This window comes from Microcaecilia unicolor, chromosome 5 (genome assembly GCF_901765095.1).
Source record: "Microcaecilia unicolor chromosome 5, aMicUni1.1, whole genome shotgun sequence".
NCBI lineage: Eukaryota > Metazoa > Chordata > Amphibia > Gymnophiona > Siphonopidae > Microcaecilia > Microcaecilia unicolor.
Window position 1 is genome coordinate 141,517,196 of NC_044035.1, and position 20,757 is coordinate 141,537,952.

Sequence of the window (20,757 nt, forward strand, 5' to 3'; positions counted from 1 at the left end):
TGTTTATTTAAAAACTCATCCTCCTTAACTAGCTGTACCACTGTGTTTAGCTGTCAGGTAACCCTCACATGGACTGTGGCCTTTACACATCCACAGAAAAAAATCAGGTAGAATGTGCTGTCATGACATCTCTAGAGCTCTGTGAATATCCTCTTTCCCTTTGGCAAGTTCTATGAGCCACCATTGCCCTACTAGAGATGAGAAGTGATAGTATTGCAAGTTCTGGACAATTGAGACCTGTTCTTGTCTTTGTTTGTTTCTTTGCTTGTTTGCAATGGAGCCGTAGCCTGTTTCCTCAAGGGTTATTCCAGACTAGGTCAAGTTTCAAGTTTATTGCGGACTTTCCATCCTGCCCAATAGAACAATCTATCTGGGCGGTGTACTATCTAAAAAATAGAGGAGAAAAGAAACGAGGAGAAGACATACATAAAAACACCATAAATATAGTAGGAGAGAGGGGAGAACTTCAATTCTAATAGGATAGAGGGAGAAAAGATCAAAACATTAGGAAGGGAGATCTGTTTAGCTAGAGTCGTCTAGCCTCAAGGTGGATTAAGCGAAGGCAACTTGGAAAAGAAAGGTCTTTTGCCCACTTTGAAACAAGAGAGGGAGGGATTTGCCTAAGATGTGATGGCAAAGCATTCCATAGTTTTGGACCTTGGTAGGAGGACATTGTATGTCTACTATGTTAATAAAAGATTGTGCAGTGAGTTGGAACTGTTCAGACACCAAGGATTGTATAGATCTCAAATATGGGTGATGCTGCTTGCAAGGCATTTAACAATGCATTGTATGCAGCATGGCCCTAGCAAACCCACATTACTTGTTACCCCAGCTTAAGGTTGCCAATGGAGGCTATGAGCAAGTTTCAGCATATCTATGGGAAAACAAAGAACAATCCTCCGCACAGAAACAAGGAGTACAAAACACAGCGAACATGATGAACTCACAGTGTACCAGATATCAAGGTGTCAAACAAATCTTTAATAAGTTGGCAAAGGCCTTCATCAGGAGTCTATGGAGAACCAATATGAATGATGCTAAAAGTAGCACTGTTGGAATATGCCAATTTGATGTCTCTGGAAATGATGCCATGTTCTTCAAATAGAAAACAATTTAAAGTGAGGAATCAATAAATGATAATCAAAACGCATGCACTACATTTTGTCAGCTACTGATTGCAACCAAGGCCTTGTGGCAGAAACATGACTCGTGTTGAGTCTTAAACCAGCATATCTACAATAGCATGTTCAGTCCTACGCCCACACTAGATCAGGCTTTTGTGATTCACAGGGAGTGTTGCAATCTGCATTGCATGCATGCATTCTGTTGCCTGTGGCCAATATGGAAATGCCTGTAGTGCACATCAGGTACCTGCAGAATGCAATGCTGTCCTCACTGGTGACCACAAACAGACATACAGACCTGTGGCTATATGAATTAGGTGACCTGAAATTTGCAAGGTTATGCATGCATCATTAAGGCCTGAGCTTTTACATGCTATGATAGATGCATCAGGAATAACACCCTCTAAATACTCTGAAATGGAGGAAAATTGGGATTGGGGCACCTATGCATTTATTTTATATGTATCTTACTGTGGCAATGAGAAACTCATCTTTATGTTATTTTTTTCCTACCTGCAGTCAAACCTCTGCTATCTCAGGGGATTGGGAAGGGGAAAAACATGTTTATTTTCTTCACATTCAATGTAAATACAATGTGCATTTGATCACAGAAAATACCTGTGGATAAGGTAATTTCTTGCTGCCTGACCCTGCTAGGGTGAAGAACTGTGTTTGACTGTTCCTCCTTGCCAACTTTTAGAAGGTGTATTCTGTGGCTTAGATCTAGATTATGGGGCATGCAGCATGCCAGGAAGATGACACTTCTTGTGTAAGTGATACAGTAGTTTCTCTCCTGACCTATCCAGATAGTGAAATAGCTTTTGAGGATACCAGAGGGCTTCTTTATATTTTTTGTTCTGGTTTGGCAGTGGGTCCTGTTATACCATTCCTCTTCTTCTGTCTTGGGTGTCACCATGGGAGTCATGAACTACCTCCTTTGTGGGTAGCATCTATTATCTGGGAAGGAATGGGAGCAAAAGAAGACAGTCATGTTCTGAGAGACACACTGGGAGCTGTAGTAGCATAGTAAGTGACGGCAGATAAATACCTGAATGGTCCATCCAGTTACTTACTTTGTTACTATTGGGCTCATTTTCAAAACAGAAAAATGTCTAAAAAGTGGCATAAAGCAGCATTTGGATGTTTTTCTCACAAAAACGTCCAAATCAGTATTTTTGAAACCTATTTTTAGATGTTTTTCATTGAAGTCCGTCAGAAGTGCGTCCAAATCTCAAGGAGGTGTATCAGGGTGTTCAGGGCAAGACTTGGGCATTCCTGAGACTTAGATGGTTTTCAGCCATAATGGAAAAAAAACAAAACCGCCCAGGAATAACAACTAAGACGTTTTGAGTTAGACCTGCTTTTATTACGAATAAGGCACAAAAAGGTGCCCTAAATAACCAGATGATCACTGGAGGGAATCAGGATGACCACCCCTTATTCCCCCAAATGGTCACTAACCTCCTTCCACCCCCCAAAAATGTGATTAAAAAAAAACATTACTTGCCAGTCTCTGTGCCAGTCTCAGATGTTATACTCAGGTCCATTAGAACAGCATGCAGGTCCCTAGGGTAGTGTAGTGGTGTGTGCAGTACTCTGCAGACAAGCGGACCCAGGCTTCTACCTCCCCCTACCTGTTACACTTGTGGAGGAAACTGTGAGCCCTTCAAAACTCATCAGAAACCACTGTACCCACATATAGGTGCCCCTTTCACCCGTAAGGGCTTTGGTAGTGGTGTACAGTTGAGGGTAGTGGGTTTTCGGTGGGTGGGGGGGCTCAGCAGACAAGGCAAGGGAGCAATGGTCAGATGTGTACCTGGAAGCATTTTATGAAGTCCACTGCAGTGCCCCCTAGGGTTCCCTATTGCTGTCCTTGGATGTCAGGGGGACCAGTGTACTAAAAATGCTGGCTCCTCCTACATCCCAATGGCTTGATTTTGTGCATTTTGCACTTGGACGTTTTTTTTTTTTTTTTAAATGAACCAAAAAAAAACAAAATATCCAAATCACAAAGCCTTCTATTTTCAAAAAGAAAAGGTAGTTTTTCTTTTTTGAAAATGACCTTCTTTGCTATTAAGATTATGGATGTTTTTTTACAAAATGTCCAAAGTCGGGTTTAGACGTCATATCCCAAATGCCCCTCCACATATTTTCCAACAGGAAATACATTAGGATTTCCTGTTCAAAAATACATGAGATAGATGTATATGTGAGATAGACATACACGTGAGATGGATGTTCATTTTGGACATTATGAGCTGAACGTCTCTATTCTGATTTGGATGTCCTTTCAAAAATGCCCCTCTCTCTTCTAATATGTGTATTAATCAAATGATCTCTGTGGTGATGTGGAGGTGTATTTTCAAAACACTTATACTTACAAAGTTCCTTAGTAACCTATGAACTGTGTAAGTCTGTTTTGAAAATGATCCCCATAGTCTATTTAATAACTGGGCTGACTGCCCAGACTTCTCCCCAAGGTATCTTAATATATCTTCAGTAGGTGCTGGGTACTCAGGAGTCTAAGAGTTTTGGACTATCCAGCCTGGGTAGTTTTATCCTACTGTGCTTTCACATACTGCTGCAGTAAAGCTGTCAGATGAAGAGGGCTCTTCATCAGCAGTAAACAAGTCTTAGAGTGCATCAGAGTGTGAACACTTACTACCTGACCATGAACAACTGTCATGGAGGGCACTTCAAAGTACTTGATTCCTTGTTTACTTAAGATGGTGTTTTCAATGCAAGTCCCCAGCAGCTGTGAATGTGGTATGTGCCTTGAGGCCTGCAGCATCTCTTTCATTTTATGTTGACATTGTTAGGATTCATATGGTTAATCCCTCTCAAAAAATCTGGTAAGAATGCAGGCAGAATGAATTCTACAGAAAGTAATGTTTATTAACAATAAATAGTCTTAGGAATAGTGTAGAAGTTTGTTCTGTAATTTAGCTTTTGTTTATGATGAGCCAGTAAGTTTTTTTTATTGGTTTTTAGTTTTATGGGGTTTTTATAGCATGTTGTATTGTTTCAGGGGCAGGGATGACTAGATTATATTATAGGGAGGCATTGTAATATATATGTATAGGGTTCTTTTATTGTAATCTGCTCTGAACTGTTTTTCTGATTGAAAGAGCAGAATATAAGTCTGGATATTAAATTAAATTCCAGTGGTTTATAATAGACTACTCCTGCTGGGTGTTACAGATTCATTCCTCTCACTTCAGAATTCAATTTATTCATTCTTATAAAATCTTCCATATAAATATGGCAATATACAGCTTGGTTCTCAGTTTTTATAATGTTACATGTAAAGCATGCACAAGTATTCTTAAAGATAGAAAGCTTCTATATGTTCAGAGTTCATTAAAAGGGGTCTATTCTTGTGCAGCCCCTATTTAACTGTGAGCAGATTAGGTTGTTTGTTTACATGACGGTCTGTTGTATTGTAGACTACAAGTTCCTATATTTTTGTAGTTTTTCTGTTCTGTAATTGGCCCTTTCTGAGCACATTTGCTCTGCTCCCAGTGCCTTATGGGTTTTCCTTATTGGCTTTCCTCGACTCCAAGTATACCGGGTTAAGACCCTGTTTCCCTTCTTATTATGTCTGTAAACAACCAGTCTGCTCATGCATCTTGCTGCTTAGCCATTTCAAGCCCTGTAATTTCATTGTGTTTTCACTGTACACATAGGTATTTGCAATTTCACCAGTCAGTGTGTAGCTGAATTTCCCCAGTCTCTCCTAACTGTGAGAGGATGGATACAGAACAGACTATTTTTCTGCAGCGGCAGTGGTTCTTATTTCCAATACATCTCAATAGTGATTCTTTTTCTTTGCAAGGTCTAAAAGATAAAAGGGTTGATAATCAATATGATTTAACTGGCCATAAATAGCTCCTGGCTGATTAAATCACCTGTTCAGAGCTAACAGGTCATTTTCAGTGGCACTTAACCAGATAGCACCACTAAAAATAACTAGTTAGCACCAAACTCAAAACCAGATATTTTGGGGGCATTTCAGGGGCGGAGTCAGCAGTTGGCTGGCAAAGTGCTGATATTCAGAACTTAACCAGGCCAGGTAAACTATATAAATAGGTCCACATAAAGGTCAGTCTTATCTTTATGGGATAACCCATAGCTGGTTAAGTGCTATGGGTCACACTTAATCAATTATATGATAGCTGGCTCTGCAAGTTTGGTGCAATTGGTCTAATGACAGTTAGCCAAAGGATACAATTCATCTAAAGTCCAATTTTTCCAAAGAGACAATTCGTCTAAAATGTAGTTCGTCTTATAGACAATTGGTCTAAAATGTAAATAGTCAAGATAAAGATGTGAAGTCATATATTTATCATGTGCCAGATCACTTTTCTACAGTCAATAATGAGAATACACCACATGTTTTATTCTAATCAAGGTATTAATTCTGGAAGCCACTTTTTATTTTAATATAATAGGTAAACACTTAACTGAATGTGATAGTGGTGCAAAGTCATAAGTGTTTGACGTGCAAGAGTAAAGATTTCAGTCATGAATGAATCTATTAAGTTACTAAAACATTTGTTTAGAAAGTCAATTATTAAATATGACTGCAGCTTTGAAGTAGACCGGTTTGTGAATGAGATTGTTATTCCGGACGTGAGCCCTTGAGTCCAGGCCGAGGCCCAGTATAGGATTTAGGCCAAGGCCTAGGGTGGACTGAACAGGCCCTATGCACTACCCCAGCCACCAAATGCCGCACACTCACAACAGCCACCAGGCACCACCAGAAAGGGGAAGATAGAGCATTCAGGCGGGCCTCACGGCCAATCGGGAACCCACTCACGCAGAGACCAAGCAAGTGGGCCTCACGGCCGGCCGGGAACCGAGTCACACTCTGGGATGGGAGAAAGAATAAGAAGAGTTCCACACTGAACTGGGCCACAAGCAGTGCACACAGCACAGAGTAGAATCACAAAGGGAAGAGTGAGAGGCAGAAGCCTCTAAAGGAATACAAGGCTGTGCCACAGGCGAACAAGAAGACAGGAAGCCTCAGAAGAAACCACTCTAGGCTTATACTACACAGCCCTCAAGGAAAAAGGAAAGCAATTATAGGAATACACTCTAGCTGAACCATTCAGCACACAAGGGAACTAGGCTGTACCTACAACATACAATACAGGGAGTCCCCACAAGAGAATACACTGGGCTGTCTAAACAGCATACAAAATGAAAAGGAAGAACTACCTAAAGAATATACAAAGCTGGCCCCACAACCCCCAAGGGAAAAAGGGAACTGCTAAAGGAAAAAAACAGGGCAGAGCACTCAACAGACAAAGACAGAGGAAGCTGCCTTGACACACACAGGAGACAGCTACAGCAAACAAAGAGAACTAAAACAAACAAACAAGAGCAGACTACAAGGACAGGGGGAGGCAGAACCACAGGGGGCAGAGCAGAAGCTCAGCAGAACAAAGAGAACACCCAGGGAGAGAAGGTTAAACAAACAAACTAAAACACTCACAGACAGATGATCAAAAGCAAACGCCGGCGCTAGAGGCTGTTAGTGCCATACTAGCGCCAGTGTTTGCTACTGCCCCATGAGCAGAGCCCTCAAGCGTGTGAAACAACGCGCTCAAGGGCTCTTAGCACAAGTAGCATGCAAATACATGCTGGCAGGCCCCCATTCCCCCCTACAGCAAACCTGCCAGCGAGGGCAGTTGAGGACGTCCAAAATTTGGACGTTTCTGTGACGGAGCAGTTGTGGACATCCAAATTTTGGATGTTTCTGCAATGGGCAGTAGAGGACGCCCAAAATTGGATGTTTCTTTGAGAAAGACGTCTTTCTCATAGAAACATCCAATTTTGGACATCCTTAACTGCCCATTGCAGAAACATCCAAAATTTGGACGTCCTCAACTGGCCCGTCACAGAAATGTCCAAATTTTGGACGTCCTCAACTACCCCGTCGCTATACCTCCGACACCCCCTTGAAATTTGGCCATCCCTGCAATAGGGCAGTTGAGGACATCCATCTTCCGATTTAAAGATGGACGTCCTTCTCTTTTCATTGGTCTACCACCAGACCTGTCAAACAAGTGTGGGAGGATTGTGCTGAGCGCATGCTCAGGCACAATTCTCCCGTACTTCTATCCCATAATCAGAGATAATTGCACTGCTTAAATTTGCATGCATTATCTCTGATCATAGGTCTAATAGTGCCCCGCGCTGTTCCAGCACTATTTTAGAGCGCTGTTTGGAACAGCACGGGGCTTTTGATCATCTGCCTGTCAAGGCACAGGCTTACCCCAGGCAGCACTAGGTTAGAGAAGGAGAAAGCAAACCCTGTGTGGGGAGTGAGGCAATCAGGCTCATGCTGGGAGAACCCAGCACACACACACACACACATACACAGAAAGCAAGCAGGAGGAGTGAGACTAGACTCCACCGTGCACACAAGCAACCAATCGCAGACTGGCTTCAGCAAGCAATCAGAGCAATCAAATGCCAAAGCAATGATTGCAGGAGAAAGGCAGGCTTAAATGGATTGGGCTACTGAGGGCTGCTGTCTCAGCCCCTAACAAGCCAATCAGGAGTGAGTCCCAAACCTTCCCCTGCCTATCCAGCAGAATCATAACAGAGATGAAAACAAAAGCTATGAACTGAAATTGTATGTCACAATTCTATGAAAGGTGGAAAGTGTTATAAAAGTTTATGCTTCAAGTATAAAATCCAGAACTGCACTTGATGTTCAGTTAGTGCAAAAAGTGGTGATTGTGGATATTTCAGTTAAATTACAACTGTTACAGTAGATATATTAAGGAATGGAGTTCTGTAACTTGGTAGATTCAGAAAAGAGGAAAGAGAAGTTAGTTTCCCAAGGTTATCTTCTGTGTCTGCAATGTAAGCATGTCAGAAAGATGACAGAAGAAATTGCTTACTACTGTAGATGTGAAGATAGAGACTGTAATGGGTCAGCAATTACAGTAATCATTAACAGCCAGCATCAACTACAAGTTTGGAGCTGATGTCGCTCATGTGAAGCCCACCAAGCTGCAGCAAACACTAATGACAAGCCAGAGCTTAACTATTCATTGAGTGAAAATATATTTTCTCCTATTTGTTTTAAAAGTATTTCTACATAACTTCATTGAGTGTCCCCTAATCTTTGTACTTTTTGAAAGAGGAAATAATTGATTTACTTTTACCCATTCTACATCACTCATCTCTGTGGTCGTTCAATGCTTGTGTTAACCTGGGCATACCAAGAACACAGTACATAATGGAATCATGGCATCACTCATCTCTGTGGTCGTTCAATGCTTGTGTTAACCTGGGCATACCAAGAACACAGTACATAATTGAATCATGGCATAGAAGACTGGAAGTGTTGATTGGAAGAGCATATGTTGGAGTATATAAATTGATTGTCGAATTGCAGAAACAGCAGAAAGATATTGAAGGTCAGATGGAATGCATAATATGAGGTGGGCAATGAAAGAAGCAGCAAAATGATGAAAGAAGTCATGAAGATCATATTATGGTTGTTTTTGTACAGAGAGCCTCCTACAATATTCTGGATTTACTATGAGGCATTGCTCACAATCTGTGCTTTAGAACATTGACAAACATTTGTGCTTTTTAATTTTCTCATATTAACTTTCTTCACTCATATATGTGTTTATAAAATTAATTCTTTCACAACAGGTTGTGTGCTAATCTTTAATTTCTGTATCTTGCTGTAATTTTTTTTTTCTTCCAAAATTACACAGATTTTTGCTTCAGTGTCCTGTTCCCTCTTTTGTTTTCACCAGTTGAGTCATTAGACCAATTGCATCATTAGACTGATTGTACCACTAGACTAATTGTCTTTAAGACCAACTGACCCATTAGCCATTGTGTGTTTTAGAACAATTGTCATTAGACCAATTGTCCATTAGATGAACTGTCGATAGACCAATTGTCAGGGACCCGGCTATGCAAACCCAGAAATTCAATGCAGGTGCCCAGACATAGCCCAGCATTGAATTTTCAGGTTCAGCATAGGCAGCAGGCAGTAAAACACTGATCTCTGCCGGTTGAACATCAGGCCAAAGTAAACAATTTTGGCGCATAGCCAAGGTTCACACACTGACTTTGAAGAGTGACCAAAAAAAGCTTTATTTCTACTACTGTAATTGCATGGCATAGCCTGATTCAAAAGAAAGTGAAATAATTGATCAGACTGAACCAGATGACATTTTAAATGCAGGACATGAAAGCCCTGAGAGTGGGGAAGGGTTTAGCAGGCCCAAAAAGGAGCACATAAGCTAACTGTAAAGGCAAAAGAAAATTATGAAGCAAAATTAGACACTACCTGCAGAAATCAGAAGAGTACTGCCAATTCTTAATCAGAATTAATAAAGAAGAAAGCCTGGCCCAAAGAGATAGGCAACAAGCTAAGATTTGATGTACCAGAGCATGGTAACAGATACTATTAAAAATACAGAATTAAATAAGGAGTCTATAAGGGACAATACATCACAACAGTCTAGTGCCTCTAGGCATGCCTCTAGATTTTCAAGGTCACATAAGACAGGCTGCTCAAGCTTATCCACTCCTACTCTAGCTGAGATAATATTTAACCATTTCTCTGACCTCATGTGCACCTTTCTTTAAATTAGTCACCTTTTATCTAACTCCCCTTACTCTCTTACCTATCTGTATGTCCCATCTTTGCTTATACCCTATGATGTCTATTAAAATGTTCTATTACGTATTGTGTTGACATTGTAAGTAGTATACAATCTGGCTTATTTTCGAAAGAGAAGGATGTTCATCTTTCGACATAAATCGGAAGATGGACGTCCTTCTCCCAGGGATATCCAAATCGGTATAATCAAAGCTCGATTTAGGACGTCTTCAACTTCAATCCGTCGCAAGGACGGACAAAGTTCAAGGGGGCATGTCAGAGGTATAGAGAAGGTGGGACTTGCCTAACACTTGGACGTCCTTGACCCATAATCGAAAAAAACAAGGATGTCCCTGATGAGCACTTGGATGTTTTCACCCGGACCTTTTTTTCTTACGACTAAGGTACAAAAAGGTGCCCGAAATGACCAGATGACCACCGGAGAGAATCAGGGATGACCTCTCCTTAGTCCCCCAGTGGTCACTAACCCCCTCCCACCCTAAAAAAAATATCTTTAAAAATATTTTGTGCCAGCTTCTATGCCAGCCTCAGATGTCATACTCAGGTCCCTGACAGCAGTATGCAGGTCCCTGGAGCAGTTTTAGTGGCTGCAGTGCACTTCAGACAAACATACCCAGCCCCAACCCCCCCCCTACCTGTTACATTTGTGGAAGAAACAGCGAGACCTCCAAAACCCACTACAAACCCACTGTACCCACATCTAGGTGTCCCCCTTCACCTGTAAGGGCTATGGTATACAGTTGGGAGTAGTGGGGTTTTTTTTGGGGGGGGGGGGTTGGGGGGCTCAGCACACAAGGTAAGGGAGCTATGTTCCTGGCAGCAATTTATGAAGTCCACTGCAGTGCCCCCTAGGGTGCCCGGTTGGTGTCCTGGCATGTCAGGGGGACCAGTGCACTACAAATGTTAGCTCCTCCCATGACCAAATGGCTTGCATTTGGTCGTTTTGGACATGGACATCTTTGGTTTCAAAAATCGCCGAAAATCAGAAATGTCCATGTCTAGGGACGTCCAAATCTAGGGACGGAAAATTTAAGGATTTCGACGTCCCTTACGGTATTTTCAAAATGAAAGATGGACGTCCATCTTGTTTCAAAAATACGGGTTTCCCCGCCCCTGGATTTGGACGTTTTGCAAGGACGTCCAAATCGCAGCTTGGACATCCCTTTCGAATTTTACTGCTGTAATAATCTATAGCTCATGTTTAATTTATTCTTACTGTACATTGCCTTGAATGAATTCCTTCAAAAAGGCAGTAAATAAATCCTAATAAATAAATAAATAAATAAGTCTGTCCACCACAAGTTCAATTGCTATCAGATTACAAATGGAAGTAGAGGACACTAAATCATGTGCTCTTTATAGGCACCAAGAAGCAGCCCTAAAGCTAGAGAAACTCAAAATGGAAGAAGAAGCCACTGTCATTGCACAAAGAAAAACTGAACTGGATGTTGCTATGTAAGTGTTGTGGAAGCAAGAAAAAGTGGCTGCCATTGAGGCCCAAGTTAAGGTTCTTAAAGCAGTCATAAAGTGGTATGGTGGGGTAAGCCAAATTAGTCACTTTACCTCTGAAGATAGACTAGGCTTTCATCTGTATTAATTCTGATTAAGAATTGACAGCACTCTTCTGATTTCTGCGAGTAGTGCTTATAGCTGGTCTGCAATTGTGGTGTATGGAGACTACCAGCTTTACCTTTTCTTAAAACATCAAACATATCTTGCTCTATCTTAATCCAATGCTTATTCAAAAGAAAGAAGTGTCTGTCTAATTTTGCTTCATAATTTTCTTTTGCCTTTACAGTTAGCTTATGTGTTCCTTTTTGGGCCTGTTAAACCCTTCCCCACTCCCAGGGCTTTCATTTGCTGCATTTAAAATGTCATCTGACTTAGCTTTAGTTAAAAAAAAAACACTTCTCTAAGAGTAGTCCTCACTTGAGTAGTCAAATATAAACTAGTATCTATCCAAATCCCAAGCTATCTCATAGTGGAAACAATGGGAACATTCAAGGAATCAATATAAAAAGTCTCAGCAACTGGTGAGGGAGAAATCTTACCAGTCAGAAACAGAATTTGTAATTTGATGGTGTGTAACTTAAAGCAGTTGGCATTCTATCAAACCCTAACTGCTTGAAAACATTCAAAAATTGTAAACTTTTCTCAATCATTTGGTAATTGGAAAAAAGAACTGTAAGTCATCTGCATACAGTCGAAATTGCACTTTTAGGTAACACAATACTTGACAAATAGATTTCATATAAATGTTAAATAGGATAGTTGATAAGACTGATCCCTGAGGGACATCTGATGAAAACTTTATCCAGTCTGAGTATTTATGATCTTACTGCACATGGGCTTTCTTTATAGGCTTGCCAGGTGTTCAAGCATTCTGGGTAAGGAGTCTGTGCCCCCCTACCATCATGTCTTTAGAGAACCTGTGTCTGTCCATGTGGTGATTACTACTACTACTACTATTTAGCATTTCTATAGCGCTACAAGGCGTACGCAGCGCTGCACAAACATAGAAGAAAGACAGTCCCTGCTCAAAGAGCTTACAATCTAATAGACAAAAAAAAAGTAAGCAAATCAAATCAATTAATGTGTACGGGAAGGAAGAGAGGAAGGTAGGTGGAGGCGAGTGGTTACAAGTGGTTATGAGTCAAAAGCAATGTTAAAGAGATGGGCTTTCAGTCTAGATTTAAAGGTGGCCAAGGATGGGGCAAGACGTAGGGGCTCAGGAAGTTTATTCTAGGCGTAGGGTGCAGCGAGACAGAAGGCACGAAGTCTGGAGTTGGCAGTAGTGGAGAAGGGAACAGATAAGAAGGATTTATCCATGGAGCGGAGTGCACGGGAAGGGGTGTAGGGAAGGACAAGTGTGGAGAGATACTGGGGAGCAGCAGAGTGAGTACATTTATAGGTTAGTAGAAGAAGTTTGAACAGGATGCGAAAACGGATAGGGAGCCAGTGAAGCGACTTGAGGAGAGGGGTAGTATGAGTAAAGCGACCCTGGTGGAAGACGAGACGGGCAGCAGAGTTTTGAACCGACTGGAGAGGGGAGAGGTGACTAAGTGGGAGGCCAGCAAGAAGCAGATTGCAGTAGTCTAAACGAGAGGTGACAAAGGTGTGGATGAGGGTTTTGGTAGAGTGCTTGGAAAGAAAGGGGCGGTGATCTTCTTGCTTATATCCAAGACAGGAAGTTCCTCTATAACAGGAGTAAAGGGTGACACACAACTCTCAAGCTGGGATTTGCAGACAGAAAATTAGGGAGTTGTTTGAACTGCATAAATGTGTGGTAGGGAGGGGGGTTGGGCGAGGGAGTGTCTGTGGGGGATGACAGTGGAGGAAGCGAATGTTTTTTTCCTTTTGGTTAGTTTTTCTGGGGATCCGTGGGAGGGAGGGAGGGAGGGGGCATACAGGTTGGTGAGAAAAGTAGAAAATGTTAATGCAGTCATGAGTTGTGGAAAGGCTTTTCATCCTGTGGACGGGCCGATTGTTATAAATGTCTTGTTGTGATGCTTGTTTCATGCACTGTTGTTGGATTGTACATCTGCTAGTACTTGGAAAGCATGTACTGTATTGACACTAATAAAGATAATCTAAAAAAAAAAAAAAAGAACTGCAGTGTATGTGACACCTGAAGTAGGCAGTTTGTCCACTGAAACATGGACCTATATTGGATCTTTCTTTGGTGACTCAATAAAGATTTTCTGTCTGCAAATCCCAGCTTGAGAGTCGTGTGTCACTCTCTACTCTTGTGGTGATCCTTCTGCTTAGCCATTTCAAGTCCCTATGATTTCATTGTGTTTTCACTATACGTATAGATATTTGCAACTTCATCAGCCAGCATGTAGCTGAATTTCCCCCACCTCTCCTGCCTGTGAGAGGCTGGATACAGAACATACTACAATCTGCAATGGCTCTTATTTCCAATATATCTCGATAGTGATTGGTTTTTCTTTTCTTGGGGATTAACTACATTAAATAATAATTTAATCAAGAGTTTTGAGTCTTCACTGCTGATATTGATACTGGTTTATCTCCATGTCAAACTTTGTGGTGCAACATTGTGAAACAGAAGAATTCTATTAAACATGGGAATATAGAAGTTCCACATTGCCAGTACTTTTTCCCTCAGGCAAATTTCCAGTTAGTTCTCAATAAAAAGTTCAGTAAAAAGTAGACTGTAATCTTGCTATTGTGTACCTGGGCTTGCCATTCAAGGGTTTCTTCAGCAAAATTTCTACAAGAAAAACTATTCAAGTTTTTAACTTCTCGAGATAGGGAGAACAAAGATAAGAATTTATTATCCTAAATGAAAATTAGGCTTATGATTCCTGCAGTAACTTTGGAGTTGATTTTAAAAGAATATTACTATGTTAATAAGTAGCTATGATTATGGGGCTCATTTTAGAAAAAGAAAAATGTCCAAAAAATGGCACATAGTGGCAGATGGACGTTTTTATTGTGAAAACATCCAAATTGCTATTTTCAAAACAAATTTATTAGACATTTTTAATGTAGTTCATCTGCAGTGTCGAAATCAGAAGCAGGCGTGTCAGGGCAGGATTCAGGCGTTCCCACAACTTTAACATTTTTCTGCCATAATAGAACAAAGCAAAAACGTCCAGGGCTAAAAGTTGGACGTTTTGGTTTGGACCTTTTTCAATAATGACTAAGTCATAAAATGGTGACCTAAATAACCAGATCATACTGAAGGGATTACGGCATGGCCCCCCCCTTACTCTCCCAGTGGTCACTGTCCTCCTCCCACCCCCCAAAAATGGAAAAAAAACTGTAAATACCAACCTCTATGACAGCTTCAGATGTTATGGCCAGTCCTATTAGAGCAACAAGTAGGCCCCTGGAGTAGGTTAACGGTTGGTGCAGTGCACTGTAGAGAAGAGGACTTAGGCCCATATCCCACTCTAACTGTTACACTTCTGGTGGAAAGTGTGAGCCCTCCAAAACCCACCAAAAATCTACTGTACCTACGTATATGTGGCACCTGCAGATATAAGGTCTATTGTAATGCTGTGCAGTTGGGTATAGAAGGTTTTTTGGTGGATTTTGGAAGGCTTACCATACCATATAAGGAGGTAATAGTGAGATGTGTACTTGGAGCCTTCTATGTGAAGTCCACTGCAGCACCCCCTAAGGGTACACCACTGCTCTGCTGGGATGTCTGCAGTGCCAGTCTAGTAAGAATGCTGGCCCCACAGACATCCCAATTTTTCTTTTTTTATTTTTGTTACATTTGTACCCCGCACTTTCCCACTCATGGCAGGCTCAATGCGGCTTACATATTGTATACAAGTACTTATTTGTACCTGGGGCAATGGAGGGTTAAGTGACTTGCCCAGAGTCACAAGGAGCTGCCTGTGCCTAAGTGGGAATCGAACTCAGTTCCTCAGTTCCCCAGGACCAAAGTCCACCAGCCTAACCACTAGGCCACTCCTCCACTTGTTTTTGTGTTTTTGTGTGTTTTACCTCAGATGTTTTTTAAAGTGGTCCAAAAGAAAAACGCACTAATCAAAAAACATCTCATAGATCTTTTTCAGGTCCAAAAATGGCCATGTTCACCACTTGATGTTTGGACCCTAAAACTATATGGGAACATCCAGCAAGGAGATTCACAAAACAAGGTAAAATGTCAACAATCTTTATTGATTCTAAAGGAAGATGAAACCTGACATAGCCATGTTGCACCCATGGGTTGTGTCAGTGGTTGATATAAAATAGGCACACCGGCCACAATCAACAAGAAACATGGCAGCTAGTGATAACATTTTTGGATTGCTGTTGCCATGAGAAGTTGATTTTGAGATTTGTTCCAAGGAACACAGGATTTATCATATAACATACAATTAGCTCCACCTAAACTTGGTCCTTGTATACACCATCATGTCAATATGAGTACTTTCATGCCATTTGGAATTTTATAATAGGTCAAATATGCACAACAATAACTTAGAATTACCCTCGAATTGTAGAACTTCTTTAGAGCAGAGAATTTGTTCATTTTAGGACTTGTTTTGTGAACCTATTTTATAAAAAACATAGAAACACCTATGACATCTTTATAAAATACTGCAAACAGTTCCAAAATTATGTGAAAGCTACATGCCCTGAAAAAAAATATTAAATAGTTGTATATAATGAAAGGACCATCAGATGGGAGCAGAAGCCACCCTACTACATAAGTTGATATAACAATTCCATAATACCCCCAAATTTCTCATTGATCCAAATAATGCAAAAATTCTATATAGGTTGCTAAACGTTGGGTTACAAAAAACTGGTTGCTAAACTAGTATTTTATAATTGCAAAGGTGTGCACCAAACTTATAAAATATTAGCGTAAGTCTGCAGTTACACTCCAAACTTTAGGCACAGAGACATACCATGTCTATGGCTGGTTTAAATGGTGATGCCTAAATGTGGCAGGTAGGTGTCTAAATGTGACTAAAGTGTGTCCAATAATAGTCGGAATGTCCCAGCCGTGCCCATGCTTTTATTTATTTATCTACTGGGATTTATTAACCACTTTTATGAAGATATTCACCCAAGGCTGTGCACAGTAGGTACACTTTAACATAAAACTTACAATTTTGTTAACAGCATAATAATGGTAAAATAACCAAGAATAAACTAAATACAATAAATGAGGTAAACTTGAAAACAGTAAATTGAACCTAATAATAGAACTACCATTAAGCAGTATCAAAAATATACACATTTAACAGCACCGGAAGTCAGATATCAGAGATATAATACAGTGGTAGCATAATACTAATGATACACCTAATAAGCTAGCACATGTACAGTGTCCTTAATTGGCAAATGCATGCATAAATGTTAGACACTACTCTGTAAACATGGAGAGCATGTCATTTAGCATGCATTTGCAAGTAGGCCATATCTGTGGGGGTATTATGGGTGTTTTGCCTAGTGATGTGCACAACTTATGGAATAGCATGAGTTGCAGTGCTAGGTGCGTTCAAGCGCAGCAATTTAAGCCTGCCATTGACACATTAATGACCCCTTTGGATTTGCACACAATAGATATTAGAAATGCTGTTTATAAAATAGGGGTGTAAGTCAGTTATGCATGCAACTGCAAATTAGCATCAATTAATGCTTGTTAACGTCAATGTTTGGTTTTTATCAGCAATTTTGAGTCAATTAATTATGTTATGCAAGGAACTTGCCCTATTCTATAACCGTACACCTAATTTTCAGCACCCTTTGCACACCTAACTGCCATTTACCCTATTTTGGGCATTCAACTTCTGTTTTAAAAGCACAAGTTAGGCACCGAATTGGCGTCTATTTTGTGACACATTATACAAAATTAGAGGGTTACTCCAACTGCATGTCAAAAATGACTCCTGAAGAAGAGACTTTTTCTAAGCAGCGGTAAAAAATGGTCTGCATAAGTACATTAAGTATTGCCACACTGGGACAGACCAAAGGTCTATCAAGCCCAGCATCCTGTTTCCAACAGTGGCCAATCCAGGTCACAAATGCCTGGTAAGATCCCAGAAAACTCAATACATTTTATGCCGCTTATCCCAGAAATAAGCAGTGTGAAATTGACGATCCCTGGACCATTTTTTACTGTGGCTGGGAATAAGGGCTTTTTTAAATGGGAGCAGTAAATGGCCATGAACTAAAATTAAAAATAGCGTGTGGCTATTTACTGCCTGAGCACTTACCGCCACCCCTTTACCTAGCGGTAAGGGCTCATGCACTACATGTGCGGTAATCAGGCAGCACGCACCAATGTGGCTTCGCTGCCAATTACCACCAGGAACGCCCCCCCCTTCCCCCCCCCCCCCCCCCCCCCCCCGCAGTAGAAAATAGAAAAATATTTTCTAACTCAGGAAACAGCATGCGCCAAATTTGAAATTACCGTAGGGTGCCCACACTTCCTGCGGCAGTGTCGATTTGTCATGCGCTACCCATGCATTAGTAAAAGCGCTCCTAAAGGAAGTACAGATTCAACAAGCTGCAGAACACTTGGATTACTGAGTATAACCCTTCTGCATTCTAACAAAGTCTTGGTGTTCCAGTTCATAACCAACCCACACCTTGCTACACAAGAAAATACTTATTTTAGTATGAATTCACATATTATACTGCTCATAAATTATTCAAAAACGAGTACAAATTCAGAGCTCTGTGCTCACAAAATAGGATGCAAACCTGGCAAACCTTCCTATCTTGTTGCACTATTCCATCATTACCTAAATCATGCTTGTCTCTATTTCAGTTAGATCTCCTGCTGCCTCCCAGGTAATTTGGGGTAATTATATCAATTAGGAAGCAGCCAGATGCAACTTGAACTGATTCTCATATCCCTACTTAACACAAAGGCAAAAAAATAAAATAAAATAAATGGTAAAACACCATTAGTTCAACAATAGTGCTAGCTGTCTGAAATAGCACTTGGAAATGCCATGGGATATACTGCCACACCTTACAGCTGCTTGATTATAGTCAAAACAGCTGACTGTTTTTGCCCTGACAATCCAAAAGGTGCTGCAGATTGCTAGATGTTTTGAATGTCTGGCTCTGAGCAATGCAGATCTCATTTAACATTCATTTGAAAGAAGTATAGAATTAATGTCTGACCCATTTTAAACTGCTACTATGGAATGATTTATGTTTGAATTTCTTCATAAGCAAACAAGAGCAAAACACAGGATATACAATTGTTCTTTTTGTTCAACAGGTATAATGCACAGATATACATTTCTTCCCCCCCCCCCCCTCCTTCCCATTCACTGCCCAAATAAAAAGCTAGAAACTCTCCCATAACAAGTTCCCATCCTACAGACCACCCAACACCTACATGAAGAAACATAAATGTTAGACAACCTTGTTTTGGGGAACTATAGGTAGTAGATCCAAGGCTGCTTTTATTGATGGGCAAGAGGGGGAGCTGCTCTGGGCCCCTACATAAAGGTGGTCTAGCCAACAAGTTGCCTAATGGTAAATTTAGCCATGGCCCCCAAGACTGTAATCTTGCTACTGATTACTCTTTCTCCATGGACTGCATCAGTGCCAGCCACACTATGCTGGCACTGATGCAGCTATTCCTCAGTTGTGAGTGCTTGCCACCTCTACATGGCCCATGCTGCTTAATGAAGAAAAGTGAATGTTCATTGGCTGCTGCTGCCTGTCCCTCAAACAATCACTCACTTGCTCTGTCTCCACACTGAAGCTTGCATCATCCATCAGAGAATCATAGAGGCATGTTCAGCAGTCAGCAGGCATGGGGCCGGTGAAACATGTGGATCAGGCAGGGTGTGGCAGAACTCAGAAGCCCAAGACTCCAACAGCCAATAATTCATTACAGATTGTCAGTAATGGTAGCAAAGAGAATGAGAGAGGAAAGGGAACTAAATAAGAGCTGGATGGAACTCAGGTGGAAAGTGAAAAAAGAAGATGGATGGGACTTGGGGGAAGGCAAACAGAGAAGATTGCATTATATTTCAGACATGTATCCAGCTCTAACCTCACAGTTCTGAGCAGGCTACAAAAATTAAGAAGCCAAAACAATCTCTGGGAATCACAACAATTCTAAAGCCATATAACATGACCTAAAATATTAGTGTTCATGTATAACAAATTGTTTAAATAAACAAGTTTTAACCTTCCTTCTAAATGTCAAATAATATTGAGGGACAGAAAAAAGTGTTGCAAAGATAGATGAAACTCAGGTAGAAAGGGAACAGAGAAGATGAATGGGATGAAGGAGGGGAAGGTGAAGGGAAAGAGAGCAGAAACTGAATGGGATTTGCAAGGGCCAAGGGAAACAGAGCAGAAGATGAATGGGATTTGGTGGGGTGGGGGGCAAGGGAACAGAGCAGAAACTGGATGGGACTGGGGAAGGGGAACAAAGAAGATGGATGAGACTCAAAAGATGGGGAAAGGAGAACAGGGGAAAAAGGATGAGACATGGGGAGAAAGGGAACAGAGAAAAAGATGGATAGCACTTGGTGGGGGGGAGGAAGAATCAGAGAGAAAGATAGATCGACTTGGATATGAGAAGAATTGAGCACAGTAGAGGAAGGTAGAAGGTTTGGAAGGTGGCGGGTAGAGAGAATAGAAATTGGCAACTCAGGAGTGAGTAAGTGCAAGACAGAGAATAGAATGCTGGGAAAAGAAGTGGAATAGAGTGAGATAGGAACAGCAGGAGGGCTTGGGAGGAGATGAGTGGGAGAAGTAAAGCTGGTAGATAGGTAAGAGGTGAAACAAGGAAGGCTGAAGACTGGAAGATGAGGGATAAAGTGTAGAAACAGAGAAAATAAAAATGAAGAAAAAAGATGAACTGGATGATCAATGTCCAATAGATGTAAAGAAGAAAGGGAAGAAGACTGGAGGTGAGAGAAGAAATGGAAAGAACTTAGGAGTAGACTGACACAAGAAGAGTGCAAAACAGAGACTAGACTCATTGCCGGAGCAGGTAGTGATGGCAGCTGGCCTTGCTGAGTTTAAAGGGGGTCTGGACAGATTCCTGAAGGAAAAGTCCATTGATCATTATTAAATTTGGGGTTTTTGCCATGATCTTGGGGCCTAGATTGGCTGCTGTCGGAGACTGAGTGCTGGGCTTGATGGACCTTTGGTCTTTTCCCAGCGTGGCAGTGCTTATGTACTTATGCTTATGTACTTATGAGTAGACTGACACAAGAAGAGTGCAAAACAGAGACTAGAACCAACCTGGTTAGAAAAATAAAATGCCCATAGAACAATGACAGAAAATTTTATTTTAAATTTGGAGATTGAGATGTATCGGCTTGGAGGAAATGTGCAACTCTTCACACTGAGAGAGGCTTTTCAGGTCCACAGTAGACAGCAAGAAGTAATAAACAGAGCAGACCAAGAGTCCAGAGAATTCTTTATTGAAAAAGACCCGACGTGGCCATTTTTTGCCAAAATAGCTACATCAGGGGTTTGACATACAAA